Source organism: Grampus griseus (genome assembly GCF_964374135.1).
Source record: "Grampus griseus genome assembly, chromosome: 16".
Taxonomy (NCBI): domain Eukaryota; kingdom Metazoa; phylum Chordata; class Mammalia; order Artiodactyla; family Delphinidae; genus Grampus; species Grampus griseus.
In genome coordinates, this window is record NC_139010.1 from 56947673 (window position 1) to 56969069 (window position 21397).

The window sequence follows — 21397 nt, forward strand, 5'->3', positions numbered from 1 at the left end:
AAGGCCATTTTAATATCTTTTTGTGTGAATTGTCTTGTATTTTTAAATTCATTTTTCTATCAGGTTTTTGATGTTTTCTCCCTCAATTTTTAAGTGTCTTTAAAAATATATATATATAAATAAATATATATATATTAGGTATATTAGCTGTTTATAGTGATATATGTTGCACATATTTTTCTCCCAGTTTGTCAGTTGTCTTTTACTGTGTGTGTGTGTCTGTGTCTGTGTGTCTGTGCATCTGTGCATGTGTTTGAGCTTTTATGTGGTCCAATTTTTCAGTCTTTTGTTGCATCTGAATTTTGGGTTATAATTAGAAAACCTTTCCCTTTACCCAGGGTAAAGAGGAATTCACACACGTTTTCTTCTAGTACTTGTATGGTTTTAGTTGTTACATTTGGATCCCTGATTCATTGGGAATTATTCTAATGCATAATGTATGAGTTACTAATCTTTTTCTAGATGCTAATTACTTGTTTCAACATATTTTCTTTAAAAAGTACAATCTTGCCCAATATCTTGAAATGCCACCTTTATCCTATATTAAGTTTCCATTGAGTTTATTTCTGGACTTCTGTTCTTTTATACCAGTTTGTTTATTCCTGCATCATTATCACACTTTTAATTATAGAGGCTTGATAGTATATCAAGGGCCAGCTTTAAAATTTTTTATGTTTTATTGGCTATTCTTACAAGTTTATTTTTCTGTTGAATTTTAGTATCAGCTGTCTGTCTCTGTAAAAAAGCTTGCTCATATTGAGATTTTTATTGGGATTACATTACATTTATAAATTAATTTAGGAAGAACTGACATCTTTATGATGTTGAGTTTTCCATCCAAGAATGAGGAATATCTTTCCATTTGTTCAAATCTACTTTTTGTCTTTCAGGAATGTTTTAAAGTTTTCTTTATATTGTTTTTGAACACTTCTTGTCAAATTCTCCATTTCTTAAAAACTTATTAATATGGTTTGTAGATTTTTATGCCAATATTTGTAGAACTACATTATTCTTTTATTTTAAATAAATTTATTTTACTTATTTTATTTTTGGCTGTGTTGGGTCTTTGTTGCTGCACGCGGGCTTTTCTCTGGTTGCGGCGAGTGGGGGCTACTCTTCGTTGTGGTGTGCAGGCTTCTCATTGTGGTGGCTTCTCTTGTTGGGAGCACAGGCTCTAGGCACACGGGTTTCAATAGTTGTGGCACACGGGCTTAGTTGTTCAGCGGCATGTGAGATCTTCCCGGACCAGGGCTTGAATCCGTGTCTCCTGCATTGGCAGGCGGATTCTTAACCATTGCGCCACCAGGGAAGCCCCACGTTATTCTTTTTAATGTCTGTATTGTTTTCCATAGTATAAATGTACCATAATTTAACCTGGCCCATATAGATGGACATTAAAGTTATTTATAATTTTTCACTATTATAAATAGTTGTGGAATAAGTATCCTGTAGAAATCCAGTTATTTCCTTATGACACATTCTTTGAAGGAGAATTGCCTGGTCCAAAGGTCCTTTGATATATAAAAGATTTTGAAATATTGTTAAAATGCTTTCTACATTAATAAAATGTGTACCTCCATGAACAGTGTGGAGTCCTGTTTAGTCTGTACTTACCAAAACAGGACCTTATTGCTCTTTTTTTCATCTTTACCAGTTTGATGGGTAAAATAATATATTTATTTTGGATTTCTTTGCTAACTGATGTGATTTATTTTTTCTTTGCTAACTGATAAGTTTTATTTTTTATTCATCCATCCAGCCATCCACTCAAAATATTGTTTGTTTTTTTTGTTTTGTTTTGTTTTTTTTGCGGTATGTGGGCCTCTCACTGTTGTGACCTCTCCTGTTGCGGAGCACAGGCTCCGGACGCGCAGGCTCAGCGGCCATGGCTCACGGGCCCAGCCGCTCCACGGCATGTGGGATCTTCCCGGACTGGGGCACGAACCCGTGTCCCCTGCATCGGCAGGCGGACTCTCAACCACTGCGCCACCAGGGAAGCCCCACTCAGCATATTCTTATTGAACATCCACCATGTGCCATCCTAAAAGTTAGAACTATAGTAATGACTAGAAGTTGAACATCTTTTTGTGTTTTGATCATTTGTATTATTTTCTTATCTCTCTCTCTCTTTTTTTGATGGCAGTTAGATGTTTTGTCCCCCTCAGACTAGTTCTCAGAGGACTGAGAATGAGAGAAGATGACATTTCCTTATTCTGTTTTGTTGTTGAGCTTCTGAAAAGTGTGTGTTTATTTTCAGTGCACTTTCTATGGTAAATCATTGTGTTAAACTGTTAGTATTCATGAAATGAGATCATGAAAGTTAAATGCACAGACAGGTGTCAAAGAAGTGATAACTACATATTTTTATAAAAATAATTTTTATTACTGTTATTTTCCAGGTGAGGCTGCTATCTGTCAGAAGGGAACTTTTTGTACCATTTGCCTCAGACACGGTCTATCTGCACGTTCTAGAGTTTTATTATTCAAAAAATAAATGTCACTTATTTGGTAAGTCAGTTAACTATACTTATGTATATTTTAGAAATATTGTTTATTTACTCTGTTTGCTTATATTTTGTTTTTTAAGTGTCATTTTATTTTGTAACTCTCATGTAAAACAAGTTTGAAAGTGGCAATATCCTGAAAGGCGTTCAGGGTCTTTTGAAGATTTTCTTGCTTCTATTTACTGTCTTTCTTAAATTTTGGTTTTGTTGTAGAGAGAACGGGCTGGTTAAATATTGGAATTATTTCTCAAAGTTGAATTACTATCTTTGCTCTTTTCAGTCTCTTTCTACTGTAAGAACTGAGAATTAACATCCTTCCTGTCCAGCTCTAGCTTCCCTGTAGTTCAGTTAGGGAGCAGCAAAGATGCAGTTTTATTGTAGAGGTTTGATGAACTGATTCGGGAAGACTAGATGGGCAATTAAATCCTCAGTACAGCATAATAAAGCAGAATGAGTAATGCTATCAAAGAACTTAGAAATGAAAACTAATTAGATAACTAGTAAAACTGATTTTAATTTTTAAAATATTACTCTATAGGTGTTTATTTTTTAATTAATTCCTTTTTCTAAGAAGACTTAAGTTGATATGACCTGCTGTTTTGTGAGAGGTTTTTCTTCCCCACATCCTCTGATGATCTTTTCAGTCTGTTCCAGCTTCTGACTCTCATGTGTAGCCAGTGGCAACCGGGAAGCTGATATATAGGATGAAGGATTTTTCAGAGGGTCAGGCACAGCAACTGTCAGAAGATGACTGTACTTGTGTGCTGCTGAAGCACATGGCAAAGAATTGGATGGAAACTATAATGAAACGACACTGGTGATTTCCAGAATTTCCTTTTAATGTTAATATTGAGAGCTGAGCTTAAAACAAAGTACTGTCAGATAAAATTTAAGGATGAGGAGCCATAGGCACAGAAAAAAGGGGAAGGAAGATTCTCCTTTGATATGTTTTTTGGTAGCCTCTTTGCTTCTGTTAGCATTGGAAAGCTGACTTCAGATGTTCCTAGATGATGTGCATGGCTCGTGTGAGTAGAGGCATGGGATTTTATCGTACCTGACTCTGAAATGGCCCAGATCTCAGAGCAAACCAAGTGAGTTTTAATCTTGGTTATTTAAAATCTCCTTGTACCTGTCTTATTGAGAGTATTATTTTTTTTTAAGAAGAAACTAATTTGCAACTGGCTATAAAGAGCGACATTGTGTCCGGGCAAATGCTGTCCTAACACACTGCGCTGTCCCACAGGGGTAATTCTCAAGTCCCCAAACACAGTGCTGACAATCTGTGGCAGCCTGTGAATTGTTGGGCAGCAGTTGGGGAGGATGGACAGCAGAGTGAGGTGGTCGTGTGCAAGTTACAGAGGAGATGGGAAGGGGGAGAAATGAGAGAAGAGCAGAGCATCTCAGGTTCTGTGGGCAATTAGAATGGTAGCTATTCTCCTTGTTAGCTCTGCTGATACAATTGTGAAACGAACAGCTGGAGTTGGTTTTGGTGGGGTAGAAGTAGTGTGTTTTACTTTTCCTTTCAAGCTGTTATTGTTTCATTCTGTCTTCAAAACTGTAAGGTTAGATGTTCTATTGATGAGAGTAGGGATTGGATGGATTGAAAAGTTTTGAAGAGACTAGAAATATCACTTCATGCTGGAAAATGAAACTATAAAAATCAGTGTAATGGGGATGGGTCTTATCTTTTCTAGGAACTGTTACAATGGTAGTAAGGCCAGTTACCATATCTAGATCCAGAATGACTGGGCTTTTATCTCAGACAAATGTATATCCTGTTACTTATTTGTTTATTAGATTTTATACACATATACATATATCACCAGCTATTTGTTTCAGAAACACTTGGCCAACTATAGGAGTCTTCATCAGGTATCAAGGCATGAGTTTCTGGGTATTATTTGGATTGTGGAGTAGAATATAATGTGGGGCAGGCTTTGGTTCAGTTCTTTCTCTGGTTCTGAGAATGGCTATACAAAATAAGTGTATTTGATTGCTCCCCTAGATGTAATGTTTGTTACTGAGTATGGGATTAGACTTGGGGCACATTGTTTTGGAGCCCATCCCTCCTGTTCATCCTGTTTCTGGGTTTTGGTTAAATGTTACACTTGCTCATTGATACCATCGGGTTAAGCAAGCATAAGAGAAATGTCAGTGTTAACATTGTGTGCTGTCTCATCACATTTACCTGATGGTACCTATTAAAAAAGATGACAGGGTAAATGAATGGGCAGATGGTGTAAGGGAAGGTATGGAGAACTAGAGACACAGTAATAGTAACACTTCTCAGGAATTGTCTGTATGGTCTAGACTTGAGTCTCCATTGCTTGGGGTACTGAATGTCTAAACCTAGTGTTGAAGGCCCTCCAGGCTGAAAACAATCTTTCTGGCAGAATGTTCCACACTTTCCTATATTGAACCTTGGCTCTAGTAGTTTCTATAGCTGTCTCCAAAATAATGCTTTTTTTAAAAAAATTTATTTTTTTAATTTATTTATGTTTGGCTGCGTTGGGTCTTCATTGCTGCACGTAGGCTTTCTCTAGTTGCCGCGAGCGGGGTCTACTCTTTGTTGCGGTGTGCAGACTTCTCATTGCAGTGGCTTCTCTTGTTGTGGAGCACGGGCTCTAGGTGCGTGGGCTTCAGTAGTTGTGGCACGCAGGCTCAGTAGTTGTGGCACACAGGCTTAGTTGCTCGGCGGCATGTGGGATCTTCCCAGACCAGGGCTCAAACCCGTGTGCCCTGCATTGGCAGGTGGATTCTTAACCACTGTGTTACCAGGGAAGTCCCAAAATAATGCTTTTTGCTTACTGCGTCTTCAAATTGTTCAGGCTATTCCTTTTACTTGGAATATCTCCCTTCAATTCTCAGTCTACATACCAGCTTCCAGTTCCTCCTACCTTATGACATCTTCTTCAGCTATTCCAGGCCCTAAGTGATAGCTCTCTTTTTATCATTTACAACTTTTCTCTTTGTTTGGCAATTATATACTACCTTAAAACAACTTTTTTTGTTTTTCTAAAATTTCTTATCTTCCCAATTAAGTAGAGATAACTTAAAGAGGAGGCTACATTATTCATGTGGTTCAAACCATGTTCTTACCTGTGGTCCAACTTTACAGTTTCCACTGTCCCAGCATAGGTCTCAGTACAATATGTGCACTTAATAAATATTTGTTTGCTGCAAGAAAATACCATCACCTATTGTTAGCTTTTACCAACCTTTAACATTTATCTTGCTTTTTGTATCATAAAAATAATAGATTAGAATAGGATTTAGTACCTGAGCCATGTTTGTTCAGTAGATTATTCTACTTTGAAAACCTTTTGTAGCACTCTGTACAGTCTTCCTGATCCTTAAAGGGGCAGTTCTCTGAAGATATCACTGTATTCTAGATAATTGTTTGTTATTCTTGAAACTCTAATTAGTAAACTTTCAATCTGCGTATAAGAGAAGCTTTTATTAATTATCTGATGTTTTCTTTGCCTGCTTTAGAATGAAGCTTGCTTCTTTTGGTGTCTCAGTTTCTTAGCCACATTTGGCTTTCACACTTGGTACTGTAGCTACAAAGAGGAAGGAGACATAGAGTTGTTGTAACTATATCTCTAACATAAGTACTCCATCTCGTTTACAATTATTCTCTTTTGTTATTATTGCACTTTGGTATTTCTGTTTTTTAAAACTGTGCTATGCTTTGTTTTACCCCATTTTTTAGAAGGCATGTATTCTAGTCTACTGTAGTAGTTAAGTGCAGGGACTTCGAAATCGTAACCAACACTTGGAAGCTGTGTGATCTTAAGTAAGTTTCAGATTTCTCATCTGTAAAATTGAGAAAATAATAGCTACCTCTTAGTATGTACTTGGGGTCAAATGAGATAACATATATAAGACACTTAGCACAGATTAAGCCTAGTAGTCTCTACTTTCAAAATTTACTTAATGGTTTATTAGCTTTAGTTTGTGAATCCTAAAGGGGAAAAAAAATCAAGCTTAATGTATGTCAGGTTTGAGGCACAGCCCTGAAAGCCTTATTCATTTCAACTCTTTTATTGTCAAGTATAGGATATCAATGCAACCCAGGATAGACCCAGGAGAGGAACTAATTTCAAATAAGTCTAGAAGGACAGACCAACCTCCAGATGTATAGTGAGGGAAAGAAATTTTAGGAGGGAGTTTTCCTCTCTCCTCCCTACCACCAGGTATATATACAGAGCAGGTAGCAGACTTTTCTCTCTACATTTCTGTTACATATTATATTGCTGTTGTTCAGTTATATTAAAGCTTTGATCTGACTACCTTTTGAGGTGGTCAACAGTAGGTGCAAACATTAAATTTGGAACAGTTAAGTTGGTGAACCATGGGGTTACCACATCAGTGGAGTGTGAAAGAGACTAAGTTGCGGACTGTTTCCCAGCCTGTAAAGCATGAAATCAGTTGGTGCCAATGCATGGCGACTGTGGCCAGTGGAGTGTAAAATAAGTTGGGAGCGTGAATTGTGTTATGTTGTAAGAAAAACCTTTTCATGCCATAGTTTGTTTACATATTTTGGGGCCCTCAAGATCCCGTTGGAATCATCTATCCAGACAATCATCTTTCATTGTCTTGATACTCAGATTTTTTGTGAAATGTTTCTTCCAGTTATGCAAGCTATATTCTTTGTTCAACTGCACGCACAGAGGCGAAGGCTGTAAATGTCTGAAGCAGACTAATATTAAAATACTGTAACTGTTATATTCTGTTTAAGATGACATCTGAAAATACCTTCTGCAGCAGGTATTTTATGTACAAGTTTCTTTTCTTTTTAGATTCAGATTTGAAAGTGTACTCTATATTCTGCTTTGAAGGCTTCTGCAGTCTAGGAACTGTGTCATCAGTTTCACTGGTCATTGTTCCCATGTTCCCATGTGCCTCTGGAGAAAGGGAAGTATGTAGAGAAGGGTAACGTTTTCAAATGGTCAGGGGAGTTGGCAGGAAGAAGTATAGAGATTATTCTTACGGGGAATAGAAGAGAGGGAATTCCTCTCCTGACACCTGGTGAGGTTCTTCACCATATGGCTTTGAGGATGAGGCAAGGTGAATGAGGAAGTTTCAGAGATAGTAGTAGATTATTATTGTCACACTTTTAAGTCTGGAAGGTTATTGGGAGTAGTCATGCCATGAAAGCATTAATCTTTCATTCTTATCCTAGTTGATTTTCCTGTTTTACTGCAGCAGTCTTTGAGCTCTCTTTGGTTGCTATGCATTTATACAGATTCTAAGCAAATTGTTGATATTTATGAAATTAATAGATGATTGTAAGAGATCATCTTGCTGAATGTCAGGCAGTCTAGTGTAGTAGTTAAAAGCAGGGACTTTGAAATCCTCACCAACACTTAGAAGCTGTGTGATCTTGAGTTATTTAAGCTTCAGATTTCTCATTTGTAAAATTGAGGTAATAATATTTACCTCATAGTATTATAGTTGGAATCAAATGAGAAATTAGACATATGAAATATGTAGCACGGTCCCTGTCATATCTAAGTCCTCATTGAATGGTAGGTAGCTGTTTAATTTTTCTTTCTCTTCCTCTGCTACTACTGTTGGTACTACTTTGCCACTACTTCACTTTTGCTTGTAGAGCCTACACCTTAATGGAACAGAAAACGTAATTAGATGTGATTCACAGCAGCAGATTTTGAAAAATATGTCACTGTTCTCTTGCTTAATCTATTGCTTAATAGATCTTTCTTAACCAAATAGAAACTCTATAAAAAGACTTTTTAGTGAAAGGAAAGGATCTTTGTGTTGGCTTGAGATAGCCTTGTAAAAAAATTGATTATTCTAAAGTGTATTTGGTTAATGCAAATAAAACAGCTTTTCTATGAACTTAGGGAGTATATAGAAATAAAGTAAGAGTTTAAGGAATTGTCATTCCTTATTATTCACCTAGCACCAGTTATTTTTTCTGAGGAGTTGCCTTTTTTTGAATTCCTAGGAGAAATGTTTTGTCTGGTCCTAAGAATAGTTGTAGTAGAGTTCTTGTCCAATGTTCGAGGACATTTTTGTGGGAATGGGAGGGAAAAGTCATCCTGATCATTTACTAATGAAGATGTGCCTTAGTGTGAATAATATATTTGGTTTTGATGTGTATTATGTGTTTATTTTTTTTGTATTTTGATGTGTATTATGTGATTATTTTTGCAGCACAATTGACTTCCTGATTAAACTTTGCTCAGCTAGTATATCCTGAGTATATATACTAGGTGGAAAACCGGTTAAGGCAGCTATGATGGTGATAAAACTACTTAGTTTAGTTGATGGGAGATCTGGGTTCTGGTCTCACTTACCACTCAAACAGCTACAAGTCTTAAGTAAATTCCTCAAACAGTTTCCTCATCTTTAAAATGAGGAGGTTATAGGACATGATTTTCCAAGGTCTTTTTCAGCTAGCTGTAAGGTATAAAGATCTGTATGGAGTAGCTTGACAATCAGGAAATGCAGCAGTGACACATTTTCACCAACAGAGGGTGAAGTCCAATCAGTCAGCTTGTGCTCTGTATTTGACCAGTATGTGACAAGCTTGGAAATTAAGAGGACACATTGCTCCTCTATCCATTTAATTTAAGTTGTGGAGCTTCTTGCTGTTACGATTCTACTTGAATTTGACATCTTTCTGCTTTTTTTCTTTTCAACCTTCTAGGTAAAGAAGGGAGAAGAGAAAGGTAGCGGTTTCTAGTTGTCAGGGATTCATCTAATTTTGTTCTCTAAGGTAGAGAGTGAGTCTCAGATGACCCATTGGCAACTTTGATGGGAAGCACAATAGTATGAGTGGCTAAATTTAAATTACTTGTGGACACCTTCCTCCCCACAAACACACAGGCACACATACAAGTGACATTCAGTCCTTATTACCCTCACTCCCTCTGAAATCCCAAGGATGAAAGTGGGATGTCTGAGAAATATAATAAAATAAGCACAATACTTTTAATTGAAATCTGGGTTCCAGTTTTGCTTTGCTACTTAGTATCTATCTAACCATGCACATTACAAGCTCAGATCCTCAATTTCTTTATTTGAATTCTGACCTATACAATCTTTTTCAATAATGTAATTTAAGATTCTGTAAAAATTCTTTAATGTTTATGTGAAGGACACTGCTATTCTTTTTTTTTTTTAACATCTTTATTGGGGTATAATTACTTTACAATGGTGTGTTAGTTTCTGCTTTATAACAAAGTGAATCAGTTATACATATACATATGTTCCCATATCTCTTCCCTCTTGTGTCTCCCTCCCTCCCACCCAACACTGCTATTCTTGATAAGACATTATAATTAAGCAATATCTTATAAAAATAGCACATGATTTTTTTCTTTTTCTTTTTGCTAGGAATAGAACTATAGGTGTTGTTAAGGCACAAATATTAAAGTATTAAACTAAACTACCATTATGGCAAGAAGAACGACAATTGCCACTCCACTGAGACATTTTTCTAACCCCCAAAACAAATACAAACAAATTCTCTGAACATTGGCTCAGAGTGGCAGTGAGTCAGTCAAGAAGGGCAGGACCAGGAGCCAAGCCAAGCTGATATAGGGTATAGTTGATAGTGAAGCATTTAGAGAAGTCATCTGGGGATGAGTGAGCTTAGAAAGAGAGGGCATGTGGGGTCTAGGAATCTATATCACAAAGCTGGATTCAGAGTCCATTTCTTTAACCACATGAATGGAAGTAACTTTGATATAGAGTCCAGTTGTATGAGTCTGAGGGCACAGGATAACATGGAAGGAACAAAGAGGGCATGTAGTCCAAATAAACAAGCTGAGATAAGTGTCTAGAAGGTGACAGACAAGTGGATGTAAAAGTGTGCTTGTGAAAACAGGCAAGGATTAGTACTTATGATTTGATATGTACACAAGAGAGTAGAAGCCAGCCAGGCGAGCTAGATAGAAACAGCATTTTAGGATTATGTGCAGAAGACAAAATTTTAATCTATCCTGGTTTTAATCACCCTCCTTGATGTTGGTAGTCATGCCAACTTGGTATATCCAGGGCACCACACGTTTGAGGCTAGCGATTACATATCATTGACAAACTCTGCATGGTTTGTATGCTTCTAATAGCTTCACACTCCAGTGGATATGCATAGTCACAGATCTGTTCACTACAACTGCAGAATTCATTTCACAGAACTGGCTAGTAAAAAATTTGGCAGGCAAGTTAGCTTTTCAAGTGCTCCTAGGAATGGAGCCCAGCTGTTGGGCTTTGAGCTGTTGGAATTCATTGGGTTAGCAGCTAGAAAGAATGGACTGTAACATTTTCAGCCTAGTTCCTGACAGCAAAGCAGAGGTGTTAGAATTTCTGTTCTAAAGGTTTACACTGCAAGTAACTTAACCTTATTGCGTGTCTTAATATTACTGGGCTTCTGACCGTTGAAATATGGCTTGGATCGATGGTGGTTTGGAGAAAGTAGAAAGAGGGCTATCCATCATTCAGAGGCTTCATAGAAGCTGCCTGATAATGCTGCTTTCACCAAGCAGCCATCTGTCCATCCATCCATCAGTAGGATGAAATGAGATTTAGCGGAACAGGCAGCCGTAACTCTGAGACACTTTCTAACCAACGCTTGCAGCCCTGGCCTTAGTCTGACCACAGAGCACCGCGCTGGGGTCTGGCGGGATGTGACAGCAAGTGCAGTCACATTCCCGCCACTGCCAGCCTAGAGTGTGTTCAGCACGAGGCTGAAGCACAGCCGAATCTCCCATACAAATTTGACTAAACTTTGGGTGACGAGCAAACAGTAATTCTCTTTCAGGTCCATTCTGTTTTACAAGTTGAGCAGACTCTTTTGATGGAGAATGTTTTGTTTGACTTGGAGAAGAAATAGAATTAAGAGCTGATTTAATTCTCTGGAATCCTACCACACAGTTTAGCCTTTAACCCATGTCGTATATTGGCAGGCGGCTTTGTAAATGCTAATGAATCAGGAAGATCACCTTTTTCTCAATTGTAAACACTGTGGGTACTTCTGCTGGCAATTCTCAGTTCGTCATGGTAATGAAGGATGAGGCTAAATTAAATTCAGGGATAATTCAATGATTTTATTTTATACAGATTCTTTTTCCTCTAAAATTGAAATTTTTACCTAGGTTGTTAGAGAGCAGAAATTGCTTATTTCTCTCTACTCTGTATTAGTGGTGCCAATACGAAAGAAAGGAAAATGTGGACAGGAAAAAGGGTAAAAGATTAGAAGCAAGAACCTGGATTACCCCTAAAATAGATAATCAGACTCTGAGTATTGAATGTTAACTGTTATCTTCCTGCTTTTCCAGTGCACTGAGACTTCTGAGAGCCTCTTGGTCAGTATAGCTCTGTGCTCATGTTACCTATCCTGGTGACTTCCCTAGCCATGGCCACGTTCCTTGACTGTTTTCTTGCAGTGGTCACTTTAGACCTCAGCTCTTGCCCTTTGTTCTGAAGGCTTGCTTTTCATTTTAGATTGGGGGAGGGGTCGAGGGAGCCTAATGTACCGGAGATGCCTCGGAAATGAGAGCCTTGGATGAGTTCCTGGGCCTATTGATCCACCGGCAGTTTATGCATCCTGACATTCATAATCTCAGTAGGCTGCTGATGTTCCTGATTAATGGGCCCAGGGGCTGTCCATCCGTCACTTCACATTAATTACCGAAGAGGTGTTTTTCCAGTGATTTACCTGACAGCGGGCTGTGATAAATACCCCTAAAGCAGAGTGGGCAGTAATTTATCACAAGGCCGCCCCCCCCCACCCCCACTTACCCTTCCACCTAACCACGGGACAGCATTGGGACCTGACCAAAGAGTGCCCCCTCCCCATAAGCTATCTATCTCCATAATTGCTTGTGGATGCATATTTATTGGGGCATGGGAGCTGGCAGATAGCATTCTAGAATTTGTGCTAAAGATGATGAAAAATAAATCTTCCTAGTAGGAAGAGTAGTAACTGGTGTTTTTTCATGGGGCAGAGAAGTATATATAAGCTGCCTTTCTGTTACTTTTAAGAAATCTGATGGAAATATTGCCTGCCCTACTGTGCATGTCCTGTAATAATTGCTCTGTGAGCTTTAAAGAGGGGAGAAAGCACAGTTTTGTCTTTTTGATGTTTGCAGTCTGTTCAGGGAGAATCTGAAGAAATATGAGAAATTAGAGAACATTTCAAGGCACTAATATAATCTTGGGGGGATTGGGATAGAACTCCAGGGTTCCATTTCCTACTTTGTGGCCATAGAAAGTGAAATTTAGTTAAATATTTAAATATTTGAGCGTTTTCCATGTGTCAGACATTGTATTCAACTCTGGAAATACGAAGATGAATGTGATATAGCAGCCGACCTCAGGGAGCAAAGTCTAGTGCCCCTAGCTTTAGTCTCTCAAGCTATAAAGTAAGCTTTTCCAGAACGTTGTGTAAGTATTTTAAATTAATTTAAAATTAATCTGAAATTAAAGGGATTTAAAATTAATTTAAAATTAACTTCCACATTAATTTTTTTTTCTAAATATTTGTTGAGTACCTTTTGTGTTCCTGAGGATACAAGAAGCATTTGAGAAACAGTATCTGCCCTCAAGAAACTATTATAGAGTATGAGAATGACATTCATAAGTAAAACAGGAATATAAGGTTGTTTATAATGACAAATGAATACCATAGGTAATGAATGAATACCATAGGTACATGAATTCACAGAAGGGTGAAATCAGCGTGTCTTCAAATAAAGATGTACGTCTTTTGAATGACTAGTAACTAGGAGTGTTTAAGCTGAGATAATTCATGGAGGATATTTCAGAATTTGGAATGAACAGATCATGAGGCCATTTGGTACAGAATGGAGGATTTGTGTCTGAGAGTGGAAGAAATATGACTGGAACAGCAGATTGACACCAAATCATGGAGAGCCTTGAATGCCGGCTAAGTTTAGTGACTAGTGAATCACTAAGGTTTTTGAGCAAGGAATTATGAAAAAAGGTGTTTTAGAAAAAATTATTATATATTCATGTGCCAATGTCATTTGGAATTGCCAGAGTATCTTAGAATATACCCTTCTTTTCTAAGGTTGTTCAGAATCAGAATATCCAGATTTATATAGCTCCCTGAATGCAATGCAAAGAATTGTGTTTTGGTTATATTTGGAGTAAATAACAGACAGTCAAAGGAGACCAAGTTTTACAGTTTTTACTCATGCAAAGTTGAGAAGACAATGGAAGTTTTAAGTAATGACTGCACAATTAAATTAGGAAAGACTGTAGCCTGAAATCCTGAGCGAAATTGATCTTTAGTCATGCTAATATAACATCATTGAGGCTGCACTGCTTACTCACTGTATAAAATAGGTATATTTTAAAGGCAAGAATCAAAAATTAAAGAGTCAGTGGGGTCAGCTATGTTTTGGTAGGAATTTCTAGAGAATGTGATTATTTTTCATTTAAAAAATTAAGATATAATTTATATGAAGTTCACTTTTCTTAGAGTACATTCTGTGAATTTTGACAAAAGCATAGTCATATAACTCCCACACAGTTAATATACAGAACAGTTCATCGATCCAAAAAATTCCCTTGTGCCCCTTTGTAGTCAACCCCTTACTTGAACCTGAGCTTCTGGCAACTGCAGATACATTTTCTGTCCTTAAAGTTTTGCCTTTTCCAGAAGTCATATAAATGGAATTGTATTTCCCTACTGATATATATGATGTTGAGCATTTTTTGATCTTTATATCTTCTTTGGTGAAGTATTGTTCAAATTGTTGTTTGTGGGCTTCCCTGGTGGCGCAGTGGTTGGGAGTCCACCTGCCAATGCCGGGGACACGGGTTCGTGCCCCGGTCCGGGAAGATCCCACATGCCGCGGAGCGGCTGGGCCCGTGAGCCATGGCCGCTGAGCCTGCACGTCCGGAGCCTGTGCTCCACAATGGGGAGGCCACAGCAGTGAGAGGCCCGCGTGCTGCAGAAAAAAAAAAAAAAAAAAAAAATTAACAAATTGTTGTTTGTTTTTGGATATTATGTTTTAAGAGTTCAGTATGTATTCTGGATAAAAGTTCTTTCTCGTTTATGCAGTTTGCAAATACTTTCTCTCCGTTTGTGGTTTGTCTTTTCATTCTCTTTTAACAGTGTCTTTGAAGAGCAGAAGGTCTTAATTTCTCTGAAGTCCAGTTTATTGATTAATTTTTTTAAATGTTATGAATTATGCTTGTTGTGTTGTATTTAAGAAATCTTTGCTGAACCCAGAGTCACAGAGATTTTTTCTCCCATATTTTCTTCTAGTAGTGTTATAGTTTTAGGTTTTTATTTTGTTTGTTTTGTTCATTTGTTGTTTTTTTTTTTCCCGTGACCCGGTCCGGGAAGAACCCACATGTCGCGGAGCGGCTGAGCCCATGAGCCATGGCCGCTGAGCCTGCGCGTCCGGAGCCTGTGCTCTGCAACGGGAGAGGCCGCAACAGTGAGAGGCCCGCATACTGGAAAAAAAAAAAATACTATATAGGCATTTGTTTGTGTTGGTTTACCTTGGGGTAGCGTTAGGATAGGGAAAACTAGGCAGATTAAAGAGATAAGCAGGTATGAAGATCAGTGGAATTTGTCGATTGAATGTAGAGGGTGAGGGCAAGGGAAGACTTGAAGTGTATCCATAAGTCTTGATATGTTTCTGCAGAACCTCCAAATCTTCTTCCTCTTTTGAGAGGGAGAGTAGAAGAAAAGATCCTTGGTTTGCTTTAATAAATACCACCATTCATGGCCCATGCATGATTCCACATTCATTGAGATTTTGGGTGAAAGTAAGTCAGAAAAGGGGAAAAGGAAAATATCTAAATCATATCTAAGTCATGACAAATAAAATTTTCTTCCCTGGTCGTTTTTGAGTGTTGAGAAAAAGAGAAGCAATTTGATACCTTCAATTTTGATGTTTAGCCTGTTGGCATATAAACAAATAAAATCTGCAAACTGGCTTTCTTGTTCTTTTGGAACAAAAATAGCATACAATTGATCTTCTCAAAGAGCTGGTCCATGCAGAGAGAAACTTACTGTATTTAATCACATAATTTCCTTGTTTTTCCCAGACGTTTTTACTCAGCATTTATTGTGGTAGATATTTTAGAAACTGTGTTAGAGAGTTCAAGTCTTCTAAGACTCCAGAGTTATCTAAGGTAGTGACCAGCACCACTAATAGCTGTGGCAAGTTTTATACAGAACAGTGTGGTGGGTGCCAACAGTGTTTCCTGGTATAGGAGGGACAAAGTCTAATTTTCAGAGAAGGGAAAGTTAATGATAAACAGCACCCCTGTGATTCAAGATTTCAGTGGTTAAGGTGGGACGATATGTGTGGAGCTCATAAAGGTAAACAATTTTACTTCTCAAAGTGATGAAGTTAACAGTAACCATGGTATGTTAGCACAGTGTTAAAGTTAGGCATCTATGATTCAGAAAATTCAGAGTTGTTTTGTTGAGGATATACTATGGGAGGCATAGTTGGAAGCAGTCAAAACTTGGTTTCACTTATGGCTCCTACATGCTAGTTGTGTGACCTACAGGTTTAGTTACCTTATCTGTGAAATGGTGATAATAACTATACATACCTCAAGGAGTTGTTATGATGGTTAAATGAGATAATATATGAGCACTTAGCACAGTGCTTCCACTCATTGACTTCTTTAGTGCAGGACAAATACTCTGTAGTTTTTAAGATCCAATATACTATAAGATTTTTTATAATCTCAGAAATATTCGTAGTCTTAGTGCTTTCCAGTATTTCTTGTGATTGGGATATGTCTCTGTATCTACCTGTAAAAATGGGTAATACTTAAAAATGTAGAGCATCATTTCTTTAATGGTGGCAGGACATTGTGGTTTTCAAGAGTGAACCAGGTACAGGGGACAGGCCTTTAATCTGGCTATAGTTTGATTTTGCTCTCACCATTAGTTTGCACATAAGGCCTCTTTCTGTAAATATATTTATATCATGTGTCACATATACAAGTTAAGAAGGGTCTATATTAGTAGGAAAATAGCTAATGAGTTGAATTAAAAAAAAAAACACAACGGTAAAGAATTCTTAACTTTGATCAAGAATACACATACCTTTCATCTATTCACAGTCTCAAGTTAAGGAGAAATATCTGAGTTGATATTACTTTGTGTTAGGAACATTTGTTTTTATCCTCATTTTTTACCAAACATTTATTGAATGCCATCCATGTGCCAGGAATGGTGTTGTGCATTGAGGATTTAAAAATGATAAGGCATTTCTTACTTTCAAGGAGTTCAAGGTATAATTGGAGTCAGACAAGCTAACAGTTTGGTATGACAGTAGGGAGTTGAAAATACCTAACCCATATTTTCTCAAAGAATATTTATTGAAATCTACAGCATGCAGCAGGCATTCAGAGATCATTTAGGGCTGTATCTCAAAAGGAACAGTCCAAAACGATCCTAGGCAAGTAGGTCTTCAAATGGCAATGGGCAGTATTGGGGTTGGATTCACTATAGGACAGGCACAGTGTAATCCTAGACAAGGTTAGACCCCTGAAAACTTCCTGATCAGTTTTGTTGACCCACTGGTGTTCCTCTGGCTTTTCACTTCCATGGCTCCATTATGTCTTTTGGAGTAGCTTTTGAAGAGAAAGGAGGGTGGTTAAGGTTTCTCATTTCTGAGACATCAACTGATTGATACAGTTATTCCTAATATTTTTCTTTCCCAGAGCACTGTAAGATATTAAAGTGGAGGGCATTAAACACTGTTGTATTCATATTGTATTCATATTGCATACATAAGGCAGTTATGAGCACAAACGCTGGAGTTATATTATCTAGATTAGAATCAGGCACTTTCTAGGTCCTTGGCCTTTGACGTATTATTTAACATCCTATGCCTCATTTTCTCATCTGTAGAATTGGACTGGTAATAATCTCACTTTGTAGGGTTGTTGGGAGGCTTCAGTGAGGGTGTTAACTATTTCGAATGTCATCAAGTAAGCTACATAAGATTTGGTAAGTGGCCAAAATAGGTACCATAAAGTTCATATATTAAAGTTCATAAACTTTGCTCAAATAAGAAGCATCTCAGATCCTTACTGAGAAGCCTTTTTATTCTTATTTTGTATATAATTTGAACACGCTGGAATTTACAGTACCTGTTAGATTCAAAAAAATAAAAATGCTTAGAGTGGCAAGAAGTGACAGGTGGTGAAGAGACAGAGACAATAAAAATCCTGTACTCTGCTAAAAAAATAGTAAACTGAGGTCATAATATAGTTGTGTTGTCTGTGAGGTGAGAACACATTCTTTCACAATGAATAAGGCCTTGATGTGTCACTCAACAAGTGGCCAGTTTAGCAGTTTGAATAGGGCTGTTTGACTCCTCATTTGCTTCCCATTAGTGAATCTGTTTACCTTTGAGTAAGGGCCTCTAAATGAATGTTTACCTGATTTAAAACCTTTTTTCTCTTCAGTCCAGGTATGTTAAAGAGAAGGCCTAGATTCACTAATGTCACACATTATTGTCTTTATCCTGTTAATTTAAATCACAGCATATATTTTATAAACCTGGTTTGAATGGAAGAATAAACCAGGTGGATGTAGAAATTATTTTGTGTTTTCAAGTGTGAAATATGTCATTGTATTAACTGGTGCAAGTGCATTTATGGAAGGATGCATTAAGAAAACTACAGCAGAATCAATTGTGGTTCATTAACAGATTTTATAGTTTTAAAAATATGAAACCATTTCTTTGCTGTCCAAGTATAATTTATCATGTTATTATATCACAAGTGTCTCTTTGTTGTGTTTGGATCAGGTTTTGTTTTTTGTTTTTTAAGTGAAGCCCTTTTGCAAAGGGAGGACATTTCTTGGTTTCTTGTTTGTAGAAATGTGCTTGACACTGGGAGTGCTGGAACTTCAAAGTGTGCAAAGATCGGGTATATCCCTCATTTTATTATTTTACTAAAGACTTCTGGTCAGGTGATATAATCTGCTAATTTTTCACTCATATTTTACTTTTTCTTTTATCTTGCTCCACAACCAAAATTGCAAATCAGTTGAAATAGAGCATGTTTTCTATCCCTGCTGTGAAGATTTCTGACATTGAATATGCTGTTTTAGAATAGTTTTTCAATCAAGTGAAACAACTTAGTGAATAAATTGATTTTAAGTTATAAGAATCTAAATTTTTTTTTAATTAAAAAAGTGAAATGGAATAGATTTTAAAAAATAAGAGCAGTGCGGGAACAGTCATTGACAGGAAGACACTGGAACTCACCAAAAAAGATACCCCACATGCAAAGACAAAGGAGAAGCTGCAATGAGACGGTAGGAGGGGCGCTATCACAATAAAATCAAATCCCATAACTGCTGGGTGGGTGACTCACAAACTGGAGAACATTTATACCACAGAAGTCCACCCACTGGAGTGAAGGTTCTGAGCCACACGTCAGGTGTCCCAACCTGGGGGTCTGGCAACGGGAGGAGGAATTCATAGAGAATCAGACTTTGAAGGCTAGCAGGATTTCATTGCAGGACTTTGGCAGGACTGGGGGAAACAGAGACTCCACTCTTGGAGGGCACACACAAAGTAGTGGTCTCCTATCGGGACCCAGGGGAAGGAGCAGTGACCCCATAGGAGACTGAACCAGACCTACTTGCTAGTGTTGGAGGGCCTTTTGCAGAGGCGGGGGGCAGCTGTGGCTCACCAAGGGACAAGGACACTGGCAGCAGAAGTTTTGGGAAGTACTCCTTGGCATGAGCCCTCCCAGAGTCTGCCATTAGCCCCACCAAAGAGCCCGGTAGGCTCCAGTGTTGGGTCGCCTAAGGCCAAACGAGCAACAGGGAGGGAGCCCAGCCCCACCCATCAGCAGAGAAGCAGATTAAAGTTTTACTGAGCTCTGCCCACCAGAGCAACAGCCAGCTCTACCTACCACCAGTCCCTGCCATCAGGAAACTTGCACAAGCCTCTTAGATAGCCTCATCCACCAGAGGGCAGACAGCAGAAGCAAGAAGAACTACAATCCTGGAGCCTGTGGAACAGAAAACACATTTACAGAAAGATAGACAAGATGAAAAGGCAGAGGGCTATGTACCAGATGAAGGAACAAGATAAAACCCCAGAAAAACAACTAAATGTAATGGAGATAGGTAATCTTCCAGAAAAAGAATTCAGAATAATGATAGTGAAGATGATCCAGGGCCTCAGAAAAAGAATGGAGGCAAAGATCAAGAAGATGCAAGAAATGTTTAACAAAGACCTAGAAGAATTAAAGAACAAATAAACAGAGATGAACAATACAATAACTGAAATGAAAACTACACTAGAAGGAATCAATAGCAGAATAACTGAGGCAGAAGAACGGATAAGTGACCTGGAAGAGAGAATGGTGGAATTCACTGCTGTGGAACAGAATAAAGAAAAAAGAATGAAAAGAAATGAAGACAGCCTAAGAGACCTCTGGAACAACATTAAACGCAACAACATTTGCATTATAGGGGTCCCAGAAGGAGAAGAGAGGGAGAAAGGACCCAAGAAAATATTTGAAGAGATTATAGTTGAAAACTTCCCTAACATGGGAAAGGAAATAGCCACCCAAGTCCAGGAAGTGCAGAGAGTCCCATACAGGATAAACCCAAGGAGAAACATACTAAGACACATAGTAATCAAATTGACAAAACTTAAGGACAAAGAAAAATTATTGAAAGCAGCAAGGGAAAAATGACAAATAACATACAAGGGAACTCCCATAAGGTTAACAACTGATTTCTCAGCAGAAACTCTACAAGCCAGAAGGGAGTGGCATGATATACTTAAAGTGATGAAAGGGAAGAACCTACAACCAAGATTACTCTACCCAGCAAGGATCTTATTCAGATTCGATGGAGAAATCAAAAGCTTTACAGACAAGAAAAAGCTAAGAGAATTCAGCTCTACAACAAATACTTAAGGAACTTCTCTAAGTGGGAAACACAGAGAAGAAAAGGACCTACGAAAACAAACGCAAAACAATTAAGAAAATGGTCATAGGAACATATGTATCAATAATTACCTTAAATGTGAATGGATAAATGCTCCAACCAAAAGACACAGGCTTGCTGAATGGATACAGAAAGAAGACACATATATATGCTGTCTGCAAGAGACCCACTTCAGACCTAGGGACACGTACAGACTGAAAGTGAGGGCATGGAAAAAGAAATTCCATGCAAATGGAAGTCTAAAGAAAGCTGGAGTATCAATACTCATATCAGATAAAATAGACTTTAAAATGAAGAATGCTACAAGAGACAAGGAAGGACACTATGTAATGATCAAGGGATCAATCCAAGAAGAAGATATAGCAATTATAAATATGTATACACCCAACATAGGAGCACCTCAATACATAAGGCAACTGCTAACAGCTCTAAGAGAGGAAATCGACAGTAACACAGTAATAGTGGGGGACTTTAACACCTCACTTACACCAATGGACATATCATCCAGACAGAAAATTAATAAGGAAACACAAGCTTTAAATGACACAATAGACCAGATAGATTTAACTGATATTTATAGGACATTCCATCCAAAAACAGCAGATTACACTTTCTTCTCAAATGCGCACGGAACATTCTCCAGGATGGATCACATCTTGGGTCACAAATCAAGCCTCAGTAAATTTAAGAAAATTGAAATCATATCAAGCATTTCTTCTGACCACAACGCTATGAGATTAGAAATGAATTACATGGAAAAAAACGAACAAAACACAAACACACAGACGCTAAACAATACGTTACTAAATAACCAAGAGATCACTGAAGAAATCAAAGAGGAAATCAAAAAATACTTAGAGACAAATGACAATGAAAGCGCAATGATCCAAAACCTATGGGATGCAGCAAAAGCAGTTCTAAGAGGGAAGTTTATAGC

At 37.8% G+C, this 21397-nt stretch overlaps 1 protein-coding gene across 2 annotated transcripts in view; it reads left to right on the forward strand.

Moving 5' to 3' along the window:
• Window positions 1–21397, forward strand: part of R3HCC1L (R3H domain and coiled-coil containing 1 like) — an 87201-nt gene that overhangs the window by 16879 nt on the left and 48925 nt on the right. Inside the window, exon 2 of one of the 2 annotated variants that reach the window (XM_082674104.1) lies at window positions 2400–2508. The exons of the other annotated variant lie outside the window; for it this stretch is intronic. The gene's annotated coding sequence lies outside the window, so the exon portion shown is untranslated. The remainder of the gene's footprint in view (window positions 1–2399; window positions 2509–21397) is intronic. 2 annotated transcript variants of the gene reach the window in all.